Source organism: Arvicanthis niloticus, chromosome 8 (genome assembly GCF_011762505.2).
Source record: "Arvicanthis niloticus isolate mArvNil1 chromosome 8, mArvNil1.pat.X, whole genome shotgun sequence".
Taxonomy (NCBI): Eukaryota; Metazoa; Chordata; class Mammalia; order Rodentia; family Muridae; genus Arvicanthis; species Arvicanthis niloticus.
In genome coordinates, this window is record NC_047665.1 from 68,578,216 (window position 1) to 68,595,357 (window position 17,142).

Genomic DNA, 17,142 nt, shown 5'->3' on the forward strand with positions numbered 1-17,142 from the left:
AGGAGTCCCCATTTCTGACTTCAAACTGTACTACTGAGCAATAATGGTAAAAACTGCATGGTATTGGCATAAAAACAGGTTGATCAATGGAATCGAAGACCCAGAAATAAATCCATACACCTACAGACACTCGATTTTTGACAAAGAAGCAAAACCATACAATGGAAAAAAAAAAAAAAAGAAATCATCTTCAACAAATGGTGCTGGTCTAACCAGATGTCTGCATATAAAAGAATGCAAATAGTCCTTTTTGTTCACCATGCACAAAACTCAAGCCCAAGTGGGTCAAGAACCTCAACATAAAGCCAGGAACACTAAATCTAATAGAATAGAGAGTGGGGAACTGCCTTGAACACATTACCACAGGAGACAACTTCCTGAACAGAACACCAACAGCTCAGCCTCTAAGATGAACAATTAATAAATGAAAGCTCATGAAACTGAAAACTTTCTGTAAGGCAAAGGACACTATCAATAGGGCAAAATGGCAGCCTACAGAATGGGAAAAGATCTTCACCAACCATACATCTAACAGAGGACTAATATCCAAAATATATAAAGAATTCAAGAAATAATACACCAACAAAATAATCCAATTTAAAAATGAGATACAGAGCTAAACAGAGAATTCTCAGCAGAGAAATATCTAATGGCCACAAAACACTTAAAGAAATGTTCAACATCTTAAGTCATCAGGGAAATGCAAATCAAAACTTTTTAGATTTCATCTTACACCTGTCAGAGTGGCAAAGATCAAAAACCCATGTGACAGCACATGCTCTTGAGGATGTGGAGCAAGGGGAACACTCCTACACTGCTGGTGGGAATGAAAACTTGCACAACTGCTTTGGAAATCAGTTTGGCATTTTCTCAGAAAACTGTAAATAGTTCTATCACAAGACCTCGCTATACTACTCCTGACCATATACCAATATAATGAATACTCCACCGTACCACAAGGACACTTGCTCAACTGTTCATAGCTGCTTTATTCATAATATCCAGAAACAGGAAACAACCTAGATGTCACTCAACAAAAGAACGAATTAAAAGAATGTGGTACATTCATACAATGGATTGTTATACAATTATTAAAAACGAAGACATCATGAAATTTACAGGCAAATGGATGGAGCTAAAAAAATATCATGAGTGAAGTAATCCAGAGCCAGAAAGACACGCATGGCATGTACTCACTTATAAGTGGCTTAGCCATAAAGTACAGGATAACCATACTATAACCTACAAACCAAAAAGAAGCTAAGTAACAAGGAAAACCTAAATGAGGGCTCTCACTCAGAAGGGGAAATAAAATAAACATGGGAGGCAGATGGAGGGAGGGACTGGAGGGGGTGAGGAGGGGAACAGGGATGGGAATCAGTGGAGGGGGAGAGGGCTGGAAGAGAGAATGGAAATGGGAGAGGGCTATCGTGGGGACAAGCCGGAGACCTGGGAATGAGAATGCTCCTGGGAGTCTATGGGAGTGAGCCTAGCTGAGACTCTTAGCAGCTGCGGATATGGAGACTGAAGTGGCCACCAGGCAGAACTTCCAGTGGAGGAAGAGAGATACCCACCACAAAACTTTCACAAAACCCACCACAAAATCTTCAACCCCAAATTCATCCTGTCTACAAGATGCGTGGGGATAAAGACAGAGTAGAGATTGAGGGAACAGCCAACCAATGACTGGCCCAACTTGACACAACCCACACCATTGGAGAGAGCCAACCTTGACTTGTGGCATGCATTCCACCTGATTTCAACTACACTTTTTCTTTTTAATTTTAATATTTATTGTGCATTGGTGTTTTGCCTACATGTAAGTCTGTGTGACGATGTCAGATCTTGGCGTTCCAGGGAGTTGTGAGTTGCCCTGTGAGTGTTGGAAATGGAACCTGAATCTCCTGGAATTCTGAGCAGTCAGTGCTCTTAACCCCCTGAGCCACTGCTTCAGACCTCTTTTTAATTTTTCTTATAAAATTAGTTATTTATTTTACATATATATGGGGGAAACACATATGGAGGAGAGGAAACAGTTTTCAGGAGCCAGTTCTCTCCTCTCACTCACTATCTCTCAGGGATAAAACTCTGGTCATCAGGCAGTAGGAACCTTTACCCACTGAGCCATTTCGCTGGCCCTGTCTCACTTCTCTTTTAGCTCACTTTCATTCACTGGAGAACAAGCAGAGTGAGTGGAATGACTTTATTCCCAGTAGCTTCACCTCTCCTGTGTCTCCTGTGTGGATCAGAGAAGTATCCAATAAGGCTGGAGTGCCTAAGCAGATAGGCCTTCCATCACAGCTGCATCTGACACAGCTGATGATTTTGACCATATCATATACTTTCATGAGTTAAATAGGAAGAGTGTGCTGATGTGGAGCTTGCTATGTGGAGAAGTCTAACTGGCACAGAGTAAAGTCTAGTCTGTGAGGTAGCCTGCCATCATCAGAGATCATGTGGAGAGAGAGCCTTTCCTTTGACATCTTACCCACACTGTGCAGCTCTGTGTCCGGCTGCACCAATAATGCACTTGGCAGACAATATTTTTCAAAAGGGAATCAACTCTCCAATTCATGGCTCATCAGATAATTCCATCTCTTGGGTTAGAGATCCCTGCTGTGCTGTTTTTAGATGCAGAGATCCAATTTCATTTTTAAATGAGAATTTTGATAGCCCATAAAAATAATTCAAGTGTACCTAGGAATTTCTCCCCATAGTGTTCCCCACAGGAGGCAATTTAAGGATGGATAAAGAGCATGAGTTTCGGGGCGAGGACAGTGGTTGAATTCCAGTTCTGTCCTTACTTGACCTGAGGTGAGCATGGAAATTCTCCAAGGCCCAACTTCCTTATCTCTAAAGGGATTAGTAAATATCCACCCTGGGATGTCCTAAAAATGAAATGAGGGACTGGAAACATGGCTCCATGGTTAAGAACCAGTACTGGCTGTTCTGCCCTTCTAGAGGTCCTGAATTCAATTCCCAGCAACCACATGGTGGCTCACAGCAATCTATAATGAGATCCAATGCCCTTTTCTAGTGTGCAGGTGTATATGCAGAAAAAGCACTTATATACATAAAATATAAAAACAAAGCTATAAAAAACATGAATTGAGCATACATGTTAAAGCAGATTGGTTAAAATATAGCAATCACTCACTTAGAGAGAGAGAGAGAGAGAGAGAGAGAGAGAGAGAGAGAGAGAGAGAGAGAGAGAGGATACTTCTTTCCTGTGTTGTGTGTTTGAATTTCCGACCTAACTAGTTAAAATTTAAAGTACTGTGAAGACTGGTACTTTCAAGACTGAACATGTCAACAATCTCTCTCAATGTTTCTTCTATTTCATTAGAACTCTAAATTAGAATCATTTACAAACTTAAAGCCAACATTTATCTAGCATTTAAAAACAAAGCATAATACTCACACAAAGCTGGCTTCTTCCATTTGATTAAACTAAAATTTATTAAAATCTTGCTTTATGTTGTCTGTCCAAAAGAAGCAAGATCCACCATTGCATCTCTAGGAGAAAGGAGAGCACATGTGGTTTAGTTTGCTCATTCACTGGTTCTTATTGGGTAAAGAGAGGCAGTGATGAGCAATAGAAATAAAATAGCTGACTTTGTGGGCTTAACTGCAAGTGAAGCAACCAAACACACATTTGAGGATATGGAGATAGCATGGTTTGAGTGTGAGTAAAGAGAATGCAGGAAAGAAGGAGTGTAGTGAGCAAGAGCAGGGATACAAAGGGGCACACATCGTCAGGAAGGAACAAGGCAGCGAAAGATCTGAGGCAAAATTAAGTCACAGAAAGTCAGTTGGGGTAGGCCTTGGGAAGACACAAAGAGGAGGATAGGAAACAAGACTATGGAGCAAAGTAGCAAGCAGTCAGGAAAGTCTCTGCAACCCATGCTACAGAATTGGAAGCCCAAGAGGTTTGGAGCATGAGAATGACATGGCTGAATTGTCTCTTCAAATAATCACTTTGGTTTCTGTCCAAGAACACACTACTGAACAGCAAAAGCATGAGCCGGAAAACGTCTCAGTGACAGATCACTGCCAAGCATTCACAAAGTCCTGGATTCAACTACTAGCACTGGGGAAAAAAGGGAAAGGAAGGAAAGGGAAGGGAAGGGGACGGGAGGGGAGAGGAGGGGAGGGAAAGGGAGGGGAGGGAAAAGGAGGGGAGAAGACTGGAGGAGAGGGAAAGGGAGCAGCCAGTGCTGACAGAGTTAAAGAAGGGGCAGCCCAAGGTTCCAAGATCACCATCAGCTTTCCCAACAGTCACACAGCATCTGTCTGCTAACGGTGTGGAACAAGACTGTGGTGATCTAGGAAGATGTACTATAGAAATGATAGATCTGAGGAGTTTTTTAAAGGTTGTTACCTCATATGAGATTCACTCACCTTATGTGAAACCAATTCTAAATAATAGGGCTACTCTAAATAGAATTATTAAATTCTATTTAATAATTCTCATTCCTAAAATGAGAAGGGATTGGTGCTAGAGGCCAGTCTGTAATTGCAATGGTTATCATGATGGAGGAAGGAAGCCACAAATACTGAACAGTGAAAGAGAGCAAGGGGATGAATATAGTAAAAGATCAGTTGATAGGTGAAAGGTGGTGCTCTGATATACAAGAACAGATCCAATTTCTGTGACTAACACTGTAGCATACCTGATGGAAGACAAATGTTGATAGAGAACTTGGTATGTGAAAATTTGAATACCAAGGGCAAAAAAGTCATTAGAGCATTAAAGATTAAAGCAGCACCTGTGGACAAGTGAATAAGGGATACAGCCAATATTGGTTCTCATGTGTACCAAGCTAATATCAAAAATGTCCAGTGCTTCAATTGCAGAAAACACAGTCATTTGCAAAGAGACAGAGACCAAGCCACTAAAGATCTCAGATCTTAAAATGCCGGGTGCTTTAATGCAACAAAGCTGTGAACACAACATCTCTAACATCTCTAAGGGTAATGAGGTTGTTTGTTTAAGAACTATTTATTTATTTTATGTATGTCAGCACACTGTTTCTCTCTTCAGACATGTCAGAAGAGGGCATCTGATTCCATTACAAGTGGATGAGAGCCACCATGTGGTTGCTGGGAACTGAATACAGGAACCCTGGAAGAGCAGTCCAATGCTCTTAACCACTGAGCCATCTCTGCAGCCCAGGTAATGGGTTTTCTAAATATAAACCAGAAAGAAGGCCTAGGCTTCCAGGTGTGAGCAGGTGGCATGGCATCGGTGTCCACAGAACCAATGACTGTAGGTCCAAAAGAGATATTCAAGGTAATTTCTTACATTCGGGAAACAGCCTTGGGGGCCTGGCTTGAAGCCCTACAACAAAAAGTATGAGCTGCTTTCAGACAAGGAGTGATATGCAGACTGGAAAATCTTACTCAGTACTGGGGATTTAATGCGTGCTACTGCAGGCAGCTTGGCTTTAGACTTGGCTCACTTTAGGCCTTAGACAGGTAAACATCTTATTCTAGCCCCAAATTCAATGTTATAAATTAGCTACTGGAGTTGATGGTCCTTTGCTTTCAGGGACAGTATCTGCCTTGATGAAGCCAGAATCACATAACTGGAACCTGGTTCCCCTCTTTAAATCTCGTTTGTACCAGCTTTCTGTTGTTGATGGCTTCCTTTGCTGCACATGCTTTTCTTTAATTCCTTTTCACAGGTTGGAAGCTTCACTGGGTGGGGTCTTACCACCCTTTCTAAGGACACACCTTCCTTGTTGCATTTTGAATCAGGCTTTTTTTTTAACCTTTTCATCTCCTTGAGCTCAGGATTTGAGTTCTTGCTCTGAGGACACCACTCCCTTTATTCCATTTTTGAATCAGGCCTTTCTTTAAGCTTGTTGTCCCTTGATCAGGATTTGGCTCTAACATGACATTTTCCTGCTGCGCCTTTTACTCTCAACTGTACATTTTGTATTTCTCTTTGCCCCTCTTGCTTCTTTTCATTACGGTCTGAGTAAAAGTGACCATTAATAGCTATGTGATACAGTCAATATTAGGTCGTCTTGAAATCTCTTCTGCCAGTGGGATTAGTCTTCGATTTAGGCTCCAGGGTACTTTTAGGACAAGGGCAAAAAGCAGCCACATTCTTTACCACAATATCAGAATAGCAGTAGGTCAGCTGATTGATAATATCGTTCTCCTCTGAAACCTCTTAAGCTGGACCCTGCCAGTTCATATCTCCCTCAGCACTACTGTCTTGAATGTTCTAACTAAGATGGCCCATTAAGCTTCACTTAGAGTCTGTTTCTTTTCTATTCCAAAGTCCTAATGTCTTCCATGTTTCTCCAACAGATAGCATGGTCAGCATACCTCAGTCCCTGATACCAACTTCTTATTCAGTGTTCTATTACTATGAAGAGACACCATGACCAAGGCAACTCTTATAAAACAAAGCTTTTAATTGGTGGCTTGCTTATAGTTTTAAATGGCTAGTCCATCACCATGTGGATAAGAAGCAGAAAGGCATGGCTCTGGAGAAATACCTGAGAACTTTACATCCTGACCGGAAGACGGTGAGGAACCTGCCTGACTCCACTTTGAAGACAGAACCCATTATGTTATATTGTTAAAAATACATGTCCATGTCCTGTAAGAGCTAAGTTTCTGTTTTTAAGACTCTCTTCCCTGGAACCTGACCTTCCCCTACCTCTGACCATGATTTGTTTTTGAGAATACTCTAACCCTTTTGAAGCACTTCTGTCTCTAAGTACGTCCCCCAGTCAGTGACCATATGGTTGTAGCTAAGGTTTGTTGCTGTTTTGTTTTGGTTTTGAATGGAAAAAGTAAGTAAAGAAGAAAGGAAAGGACATGACTGTTCCTAGGTATGGTGGAAGAGAAAATTTATTACAGATATGTGGGAGAGCATAGCCAGAGTCAGACACATTGGGGAGAGTCCAAAGTGGTCATGACCCTGAACTATGTGGGAAGAAGGGGAGGGAAACAGAGAGAAAGGAACCAAGAATAGCAGCCAGGAGGCCAAAGGTACAAAAGGGAGGACCAAAATGTCTAGATTATATAGAGAAGAGCCTCTGAGGAAGAGCTGCCCAGCCTCTGGCTGGAGAGTTCAGTGTAGAGGGTGAGGTATGCCAGCTATACTCTGTAACAGGTAAGGACTGTGGGATGCTGGGAGAGCCTGGAGGCCAAGTCCACTTTGAAACATTAAATAGGAACTTCAGCTGCTTGTCTTGGACTTGAAACTTAAGAGTTTTGGTTTGGTGTGGTGTGGTGTGGTGTGGTGTGGTGTGGTGTGGTGTGGTGTGGTGTGGTGTGGTTTGGTTTGGTTGTTATTTGAGGTGTTGTTTTGTTTTGTTTTTTGAGATTTTTCTGTACTTCCTTACTGTTACAATTCTCTCACTTCTGTAAACCTGCTTTGTAACTACTATTCATGATTTTATTCCTTAAAGGTGCCCTGAGAAACAAGGCTCAGGTCTCTCTCTCTCTCTCTCTCTCTCTCTCTCTCTCTCTCTCTCTCTCTTCCTCCCTCCCTCTCTCTCTCTCTCTAACCCAACTTAGAAGGCAGTCACTGGTCAGCTCTTCAGGTGCACCACAATAAAAATCAAGCTTGCTTCAAAGTTGGCTCAAAAATGTGGTAGTGGTAGTGATTCTATTCTTGTTCAGTGGGATAGCAGCAGGGAGAAAGAGAGGGAGGGAGGGAGAGAGGGAGAGAGGAAGGGAGAGAGACAGAGACAGAGACAGACAGAGACAGAGAGACTGAGCCTGGCATGAGCTTTTGAAACCTCAAAGCCCACCACCAGTGATACGCCTCCTCTAATAAAGCTCCACCTCCTAATCCTTCACAAACAGTTCTACTAATTGGGGACCAAGCATTCGAGTATATGAGCATATGGACACCATTCTCATTCAAAGCACACAAATATGTATGAATGCTTTCAGTGCATGTGTGTCTATATACCACATGTGTGCCTAGTCACCCCAGAGATCAAAAGAAGATGTCAATCCCCTTGAATTGCAGTTATGGTGTTGAGCCTACTGTGTGGTTGCTGAGCAGCAAACCCTAGTCTCCTGCAATAACAAGTGCTCTTACCCACTGAGCCATCTCTCTAGCCCATTCACTTTGAATATTGATTTTTAAGGCATACAGAATGTAAAGAAAACTTGAGAACCTGTATAGCACAGTCAGAGTCTGTGCAGAGAGCACATGACAAGGCTATGCATGAAGCTTTGAGAGTGATATCTAAATTGCAATGGAGACCACAGGGTGTTGTAGATTCTAGGAATGTGAAGCATCTGCCAAGGAACACAGCTACAGGAGGTAGGGTGGTAGGAACAGGGTCCACACCCGTTAGAGCTCACATTGTGCCAGGATATGCTCTGATGCCAGGCATGGAGCTACAAAATTTCATGTTTGCCCTCCTGTGCTTTTGTCCTTGCTTTGATCCAATCTTTTCTTGGTATCCTTCTGTTCCTCCTTCTGGGAATGCTAATGTTTATTCTGAACCATTGTACATGAAAGCTCTGTATCTTCCTCACTGATTTAACAGAAGCTTACAGCTAAGAGCTTACAGCCTTGAATCTCAGTAGAGACTTTTGACTTTGGATAGTGTTAAACCTGTTATGATTATACATATCTTTTTTTATTTTTATTTATGATTTCTATGTGCACTCTATTCATGGTATGTGCACATACCATGGCACATATGTGAATATCACAGGACAGCATTGTGGAGTTAGTTCTCTTCTTCCACATATCAATGTGTTCCAGGGATTGGACTCAGGTTGTGTTTACATGGCAAACACTTTACCCACTGAACTATTTTACTAACCCAGGATTGTGAAGACTCTTTAAATTGGACTAACTTTATTATAGAGGGAGGTGTAGATTCCCTAATTGGTTCTTGATTGTGTCAATAAAGACAGTGAAAGCTAATCGCTAGGCAAAAGGTGGGACTTCCAAGTCCCAGGAAGAAGAGAAGGGGTGAGAGGAAAAAGGCAGAGCAGGCAGTGAAGCAGAGGAAGTGGCAGACATGTAGGTCTCAGTGTCACCTATAGTTTGTAGCCTCCACCACAGGTGGAGACCAAATAGAATAGGGCAGGATATTCTTTGCCCAGCCATTGAGTTATCTGGCTAGTTTTAAAAATATTAAGGCTGTCTGGTGTTTTCCTTCTGTGGTGACTAGGGTGGGCAGGAGAAAGGGCACAGCTGGAGCAGTCATTGGTGGTTTGGTGGAGCTAGCCGTGAGAGGTTGAGGGAGATCAGGCAGAGCGCTCAAGAAAGAGCTAGTGTGTTTTTAAAATTACACTCTATACTTTACTGTTGTTGTTGTTGTTGTTATTGTTATTATTATTATTATTATTATTATTATTATTATTATTATTATTATTTGGGTATTTTGCCTGAATGTCTGGTTATACACAACCACATGCATGCAGTACCCTTGGAAACCAGAAAGGGCACTTCATAACCCTAAAACTAGAGCTAAAGATGGTTGTGAACCATTAGGTAGGTGCTGGAAATTAAACCTAGGTTCTCTGGAAAGCAGCCATTGCTCTTAACTGCTGAGCCATTGCTTCAGCCCCTAAGTGTATTTCTTTATTATTTAATGACTGTGAGCTTTGACAGGCTGGGGTAGAATATTACTATTTGAATTCAAGGCTCATGGTTTCAGTACTTGTTCTCCAATTGGTGGCACTATTCTGCAAGTCTGTGATACCTTCCAGGGAAAGCTTCTTGATAGACTAAGAGCTGGCCCAAGGTCATAGCTTTGCCCCTGACTCCAGAGGCCTCTCTTCTTCCTGGTCTGCCATGCTGTAAGGATGTCTCTAGCATGAATTTACAACCACCATGAACTTCACCATGTCTATCCCAGTATAATGGACCAGGAGCCAAAATCCATCTTTCTGAAGTCATCCTCAGCAGGTCAGGGAGATACAAAAGAAACAAATACAGCAATTGTGTGTCAGGGGAAACATTTACTAGGAAAGATAACACTGAATAGCAGGTTTAGGTGAGAAAGTCAATGACTTTTATTTTAGATTAAGTTTGAGATGCATACTTGGCAGCCAAGAGTTGATAAGGAGGCAGTAAGTAAAGTAGGGATTTGGGAATAGAAACAAATTTGACGTCCACCAACATGTGGGCATCCAAGTGAGGCAATAAAGGACATCCAGGGAAAGGCAGACAGAAAAGAGGACTAAAGAGTTGGTGCTTGACCTCAAGATGCATGAAGGAGAGAGAAGAGCTGCTGAAGACAGACATGGGTAGCCAAGGGATGTAGAAGCAACTCAAGTAGGGAGGAGATCCTAGAAGGTCTTAAAAATAGATTCAAGCTTCTGGTGGCCGATGCCTTTAATCCCAGCACTTGGAGGAGGCAGAGGCAGGTAGATCTCTGAGTTCCAGGACAGCCTAGTCTATAGACTAAGTTCCAGGACAGCCAGGGTTACACAGAGAAATCTTGTCTCAAACAAACAAACAAACAAACAAACAAATAAAACAAAATAACAACAACAAAAAGACAGAAAAAGAGGTATTCCGAGAGTTAATCTTCCAAGGTTAAAACACTATGCAAGAGAACTGGAGAGAAGGCTCAGTGGTTAAGAGCACTGACTGCTCTTCCAGAGGTCCTGAGTTTAATTCCCAGCAACCACATGGTGGCTCACAGCCATCTGTAATGGGATCTGATGCCCTCTTCTGGTGTGTCTGAAGACAGTGACAGTGCACTCTCATATATAAAATAAATAAATAAAGTTTATTTTTAAAAAATGACTATACCAGAAAGTTTTTCCTGATGGTAGGCCTAAACTTGACAAACAAGAAGGGAGATGGGAGAGTGGGGAGTCATAGGTAGTTAAAGTGGTCTTCTGCTTCTGTGAGCTTAAGTGGTTTGTTTCTACCAGACGAAGAAGAAAATGCCAAGGGCAGACTTACCAAAGTCACCTATTTCCAACTTCTGGGTATGTAGTCAAGAGAACTGAAATAAAGCCAAGATTTGAGGAGACCGCTGTCCACTGTGTTCACAGCAGCGCTACTCACAATAGCCAAAGAGTGGAAGCAACTCAAGGGTCTGTCAGAGGATGGAGACTCATAATAGCCAAAGAGTGGAAGCAACTCAAGGGTCCGTCAGAGGATGGAGACTCACAATAGACAAAGAGTGGAAGCAACTCAAGGGTCCGTCAGAGGATGGAGAAACAAAATGTGGTCCAGACTAGAGACTGTGAGTCAGTGCTAGAAAGGAAGGAAAATCTTATGCTTGCTAAGATATGAATGAGTCTTGCTAAGTGGATAAACCAGCCACATATGACAAATGCTACATGCTACTGACATGAGATACATAGACAGAAAGGAAACTTGTGTGGTGGTTAGCTATAATTGTTGACTTGATCAGATCAAGAAATGAATGGGATTCATGACACATACCTCTCTTTGTGTGTAGAAAAGCGTTGATGCCCTTCAGGAAGATTCTAAAGTAATGAATTCATTAATCTCTTGATTAGTAAGATGATGGCCTTCATAGGAAGTGGAAAAAAAAAAAGAGGAGGTAGGCTCTAACTGGACCTAGTAGGCCACAGAGGACTCATCTCTGAGGACTACATCTTAACTTTCTCTACGCTTCACAGCAACCATGGGATCAAACTGCCTCCTCCCATTGCCTCCCCCTGGCTACCACTGCTATGATGTGCTGCCTCTCAACAGGTCCAAAAACACGAAGCCAACTGACTGCAGAGAAACCTTCTGAAACCATAAGCTAAAATAAATCGTTCCCTACTAGGTTGTAGGCATTTTGTCATAGTAAAGAGGGAAGTAACTAATACAGGGGATAATCACTGAGGCCTGGGAACGGGGGAAACACAGAGCCATCATTCAATTCGTAGAGTGTCAGCATGGAATGATAATTCTAAAACTAGATGGTAGTAGTGTTTACACAATAAGCCACTGAGATGACCCTTCTAAATTGTTCGAATACATATAATGTTTGCTATTTCTATAGTTGTTTTTTTTTTCCCTAATAAGATCTAGGAAGATGGCTCAATAGCATAGAGTGCTTGTTCTGCAAACATGGAGACCTGATTTTAATTTTCTGGAACCTATGTATGCCTGTAAGCACAGCACTGGCAGCAGACACAGGAGGATCTCAAGAGCTCCCTGTCTAGACAGCCTAGCCAAAATGGTGCTTTCTAGTTAGTGAAAAACCCTGTCCCAAATCCTCCTGCTTCTGCCTCCTGAGTGCTCCTGAGACTCTAGGCATGCACAACCTCCCTCTCAGCTCCCCCTTAGGCACTGGCACGCTCTTAATGTCTGTGTGATTGCCTGTCTCCAGATTGACAGCTACAGTCTTGGATCACTAAAGTAGCTTTCTAAAACAGAAACCAAACTAGCTTTAGTGGATCCTGGGGTCACCTGAATCCACACAGATGCTTCCAACAAACCCTCACTCAGCAGCGTTCATGGCTGAAACTTCAGAACACTTGGAAGTCATGATCTGTCTGGAGGCAAGTGACATGGAACAGCTGGCTTCCTCCGGAACAAGTCAAAACAGGGCCGAGCTGTGAGATATGGCCAGCACCAGAGGCCTCTTTCACAGAGATGGGGCAGAGGGCCTCTGAAGATCAAAGACAAACGTCCAGGGGAACAGTCACAAAAACTCAGCCAAAGGTCAAACGAGCCAGAGACATGAATGCTTCCAGAGCTCAGCGATTGTTCTCTCTAAAGTGAACATGAAGTCATTCCAAACAAATCATCTGGCAAGAGCAGCTAATAAAAATATCTCGGGTCAATAAAGTTCTTACAGATTGCTAGCTGTTAAAAAAAAATTTACCTATTGTCACCTATAATTAGGGATCAGAGATATCAAGACAGAAAAGAGGGTTCGCTCTGTCATGTATTGATTTACAACACAGCTCCATCAGCAGAGACGCAGAGATCATCGACGCTTCCTCAAATACAAGCCGTCAGTCAGCTCTCAGGTCATGCTACAAAATGGGAAATAAATGACTTTTTAAAATGACATGTTGTGTAGTCTTGCAGCACCCTATCGTTGCTAAGGGTTCAAGGTCACTGGTTTTGGCATTCGTAACACTTGCAATTTTTATTTATATGAAGAGATAGAAGTTGCTCTTTCTCCACATTGATTTTCTTCCTCCACTGCACAAAATTAACATGCAGTAATTCTTTCACAGGTGTCTGTATCACACCAGTTCATAAGAGTTCACAGTCCAGGGTGGGGACAGCATTGTCAGGGATTTGAGGCCATGATTAGCAACAGAACCACCGAAGGACTATACTCAAGACTTTAACAATAACATTTTACAATGGTGTTTCCTGATGCCTTATTGTTCTGTTATTTACCTTTTAAAAATAACCAAAGGGGTCTGGAAAGATGGATCCATGGTTAAGAGCACAGGCTGCTTTTCCAGACAACCCAGATTTGATTTCTAGCACCCCCCACAGCAGCTTACAACCATCTGTAACTCCAATTTCAGGGGATCCAATGCCCACTTCTGACCTTCATGGACACCAGGCACACAGTAGAGTACAACCATACACACAGGCAAAACACTTGTATACATATAATAAAATAATTTTTTGAAAGGGTTTGGGGCAATGGCTTAGTTAGGAATATGTTTGCTTTACAAACATGGAGAACTGAGTTTGATCCCTAGAACCCAAAATTTAAAAAGTCAGGCACAGTGATGCCAGAAATAATGGTACCACTTGAAGTTCTGATGCTGAGGAAGTGAAGATGGATCTCTGGGGCTAGCTGACCACCTACTTGATGAACTCTAGGCCAGTGAGAGAACATGTCTGGAAAACACACACACACAAATGGCTCCTGACCTCCAAATGCACCCAAACACACCACACACATGCATACATACAAAAAAAATTGTAACAGTTGTAACAGTCCCCAACTACCTATCAAAGTAAACATAATCCCAAGTCTGCTGTCAAAAGTCCTATCAAGTACCACATATCCCATGAGCCTTCTTGGTTATTCCCATCTAAGTAGCATCCCATTTTCCTTAGAGATCATGTGGCATTTTTTTTCTCAGAACTTTCTGTTTCCCTGATCACACTAATTCCATTTTATTACTTGTTGGGTTTCTTGACTTGGGCAGCTCAATCATCAATAAACCCTCAGTCTATGCTAAGAACTCTTCATCCCTGGCTACCAGCCAACACTTGACTATATAGCAAGTTTGAGACTACCCTGAGGTGTGTGAAATCTCATCTCAAAAACAAAAGTGTTAGTTAACCTGTGGAGTGCTTAGCATCCCACAAAAACCCTAAGACTTGGTTTTTTTTTTTTTTTTTTTTTTCAAATGGGAGGTCTTCACAACTGGGCAATTTACTAAGAAGAAGAGACTCTGAGCACTGGACTCTAAATTGGACATTTATCTCAAACCTCCTATCCCCAGTGTTCAAGGATCATTGCATAAGAGATGGCAAAAAGATTATAAGCCAGTTAGTGACATTAGCATCAAAACAATATTTTCCAGGTGCGACAATCATTACACGCATGAGTGCACAATAGCTGTGACTTTCATAAGACCTTCACAAGATCAAGACAGCCAAAATCCTGACATGGATGTGGGAGGGTTTATGGAGTCCCACTCTTTCCTAAGTTGGTCCCACCCTGACCTGAGGAGCTAGTGTCAATAGATGGTTACTTAGGGAGAAAGGTCAATTTTCTCCAGAGATACAACTCCTAAGAGAAGATGAACGTTTAGGCAACACTAAGAGGACTCCGAGGATTTAAAATCAGAGCATCGCAGCTGTCAGATCCCATCAGAGAAGCTTGTGCAGTGGATGGGGATGAACACAGAAACTCATAGCTGATCAAACAACAGGGAATAAGTATCAGTGGAATGCCTATCTATACATGGAGTGTCTATATCACTTCTGCCCTCAAGGTTCAGGGACCATCACAGAAGTTATGGCAGAAATATGGTAAGAGCCAGCTCTTAGTGAGCATGAGAGAGAATGTATCACTGGACAAGGCCAGACTGCTGCACTGGTGAGTCCACCGCAGCTGTGAGTGCCCACACAAGACCTGGCCAGCTAGTCAACATCCTAGCACAGAGGGGAGTAGGGTTCATGAGTCCACAGCAGTAACTATAGACAACTGCTGGCTTCGGGAAGAGGGGAGAGAGTATTTTTAAGGATGGCCCTCACACCTAGCATTATATGGTCAGCACAAATAGGATTCAGTGGGTTCCTTTTTTTAAGAAGAGGTAGACAGGACACAGAGTAAGGAACAGGTGGAGAGGTGGGGGAGGTCAAAGCAAAAATCCTTTGCCAAAGTTCCCAAAGTTCGTCAAGCACATAACCTATCTTGCAACTCAGTTTACATTTGTTTTAGCCTCTGTTTCATGCCTCCCTACCACCTGCAAGATGGGAATAAAATTCATCCCCACAGGGGGGATGAAATTAGAAATTTGTCACTCTCAACACTTAGCCAAAATTCATTTTCTTTTAAAAACACAAAACAAAATTGCTCAGCAGTTAAGATCATATACTGGTTTCGCAGTGGACCTGAGTTCAGTTCCCAGCACCCATATCAGGTGGCTCACCTGTAACTCCGGGTCCTGAGGATCTCAGTCCCTCTTCTAACTTCTATGGGCATTTGAGTTCAGACAGAGAGAGAGAGAGAGAGAGAGAGAGAGAGAGAGAGAGAGAGAGAACAGACACACACACACAGAGAGAGAGAGAGAGAGAGAGAGAGCAGTGGGGAGGGGAGAAAGGGAGAGAAACACACACATATGGCAGGGGGAGAGAGAGAAAGACACACACATTTTAAAGTGTTCATTCGATAAAATCGTCTCTGTGGTACCCTGATTTTCTTGGGATACAAATCAAAATTAGAATCAGGTACAGTATCAGGTGACCTAGTCTTGTATAACATCAACCTCAACAACGACTGGGAGAAAGCTGGGTAAATATTTCCACATTTTCACGGAGTCATTTCAGGGAGGAGTCATCGTATGCAGTCATCCGGTAGCAATGTCTAGGTGTGTATCTACATAGGAGTAGTGTTTCCAAAGAACTTAGAGACATCTTTAAGCTTTCCAAGTTCATGAAAGTCTGGAGTTTTGCCTTTGAATGCATATGCGGGCCTGTGAGACAACTCAAAACGTAAAGGTGCTTGCTGCCCAGCCTGATGCCTGTGTCCAATCCCTGGACCACACGGATCAGCTCCTGCAAGTTGTCTTCTGATCACACATATGCAACATGGCTTGCTCTCTTATTCTTTCTCTGTCTCTCTGTCTCTCTGTCTCTGTCTCTCTGTCTCTCTGTCTCTCTCTCTCTCTCTCTCTCTCTCTCTCACACACACACACACACAAATGTTTGCTGCTGCTGATGGTGATGATGATGGTGATGGTGATGGTGGTGATGGTGATGGTGATGATGAAGAAGACTGAGCCAGAGGGGGAGCCAGTGAGAGGGCTCTTGCCAAGTGTGCATGACACTCTGAATTTCATCTACAATGCCATTTAAAAAAAAAAAGAATGAGAAAAGAACTAATGATTTCTTCCACCAGCTATGAGTTTCTGTGTTCATCCCCATCCGCTGCACAAGCTTCTCTGATGGGGTCTGACAGCTGCGATGCTCTGATTTTAAATCCTCGGAGTCCTCTTAGTGTTGCCTAAATGTTCATCTTCTCTTAGGAGTTGTATCTCTGGAGAAATATTGGAATAATTGGCAGGTGGCTGAGGAGCTAAGCATCTCAGGTTGGTTTGGGCCAGTTCAGCTTATCAAGCAAAAGGATGTGTCTGATTCCTTTAACAGTGTAGGAAAGTCCAGGCCAGAGCACATTGGGGGCCAAATTCTTTTCCGTGACTCTAGCTGAGTCGGCGCCATTTCATCAAAACTACATGCCCAAAACTCTTGTTCCTAGGACAGATTTTAACTGCCCAGGAAATGCTTTTCAGGGTAAATATCTTGTTTCCTGAATAATGTTACACAGCTTTAGTAACTCCATTAAGCCAAGTCTTTGTCTTGAATTGCCTGTGTTGGTTATCTCCACTACCCAGTTTCAGTCCAGTTTGCCCTGGTGAGATTGCAAACATAATACATTTCACTTTTGTTTTTAACAAGCATGTTGTATCTTTGGTCTACTGTGAGCGTTCCGAAAAACTTACTCTTCATTAAAATGT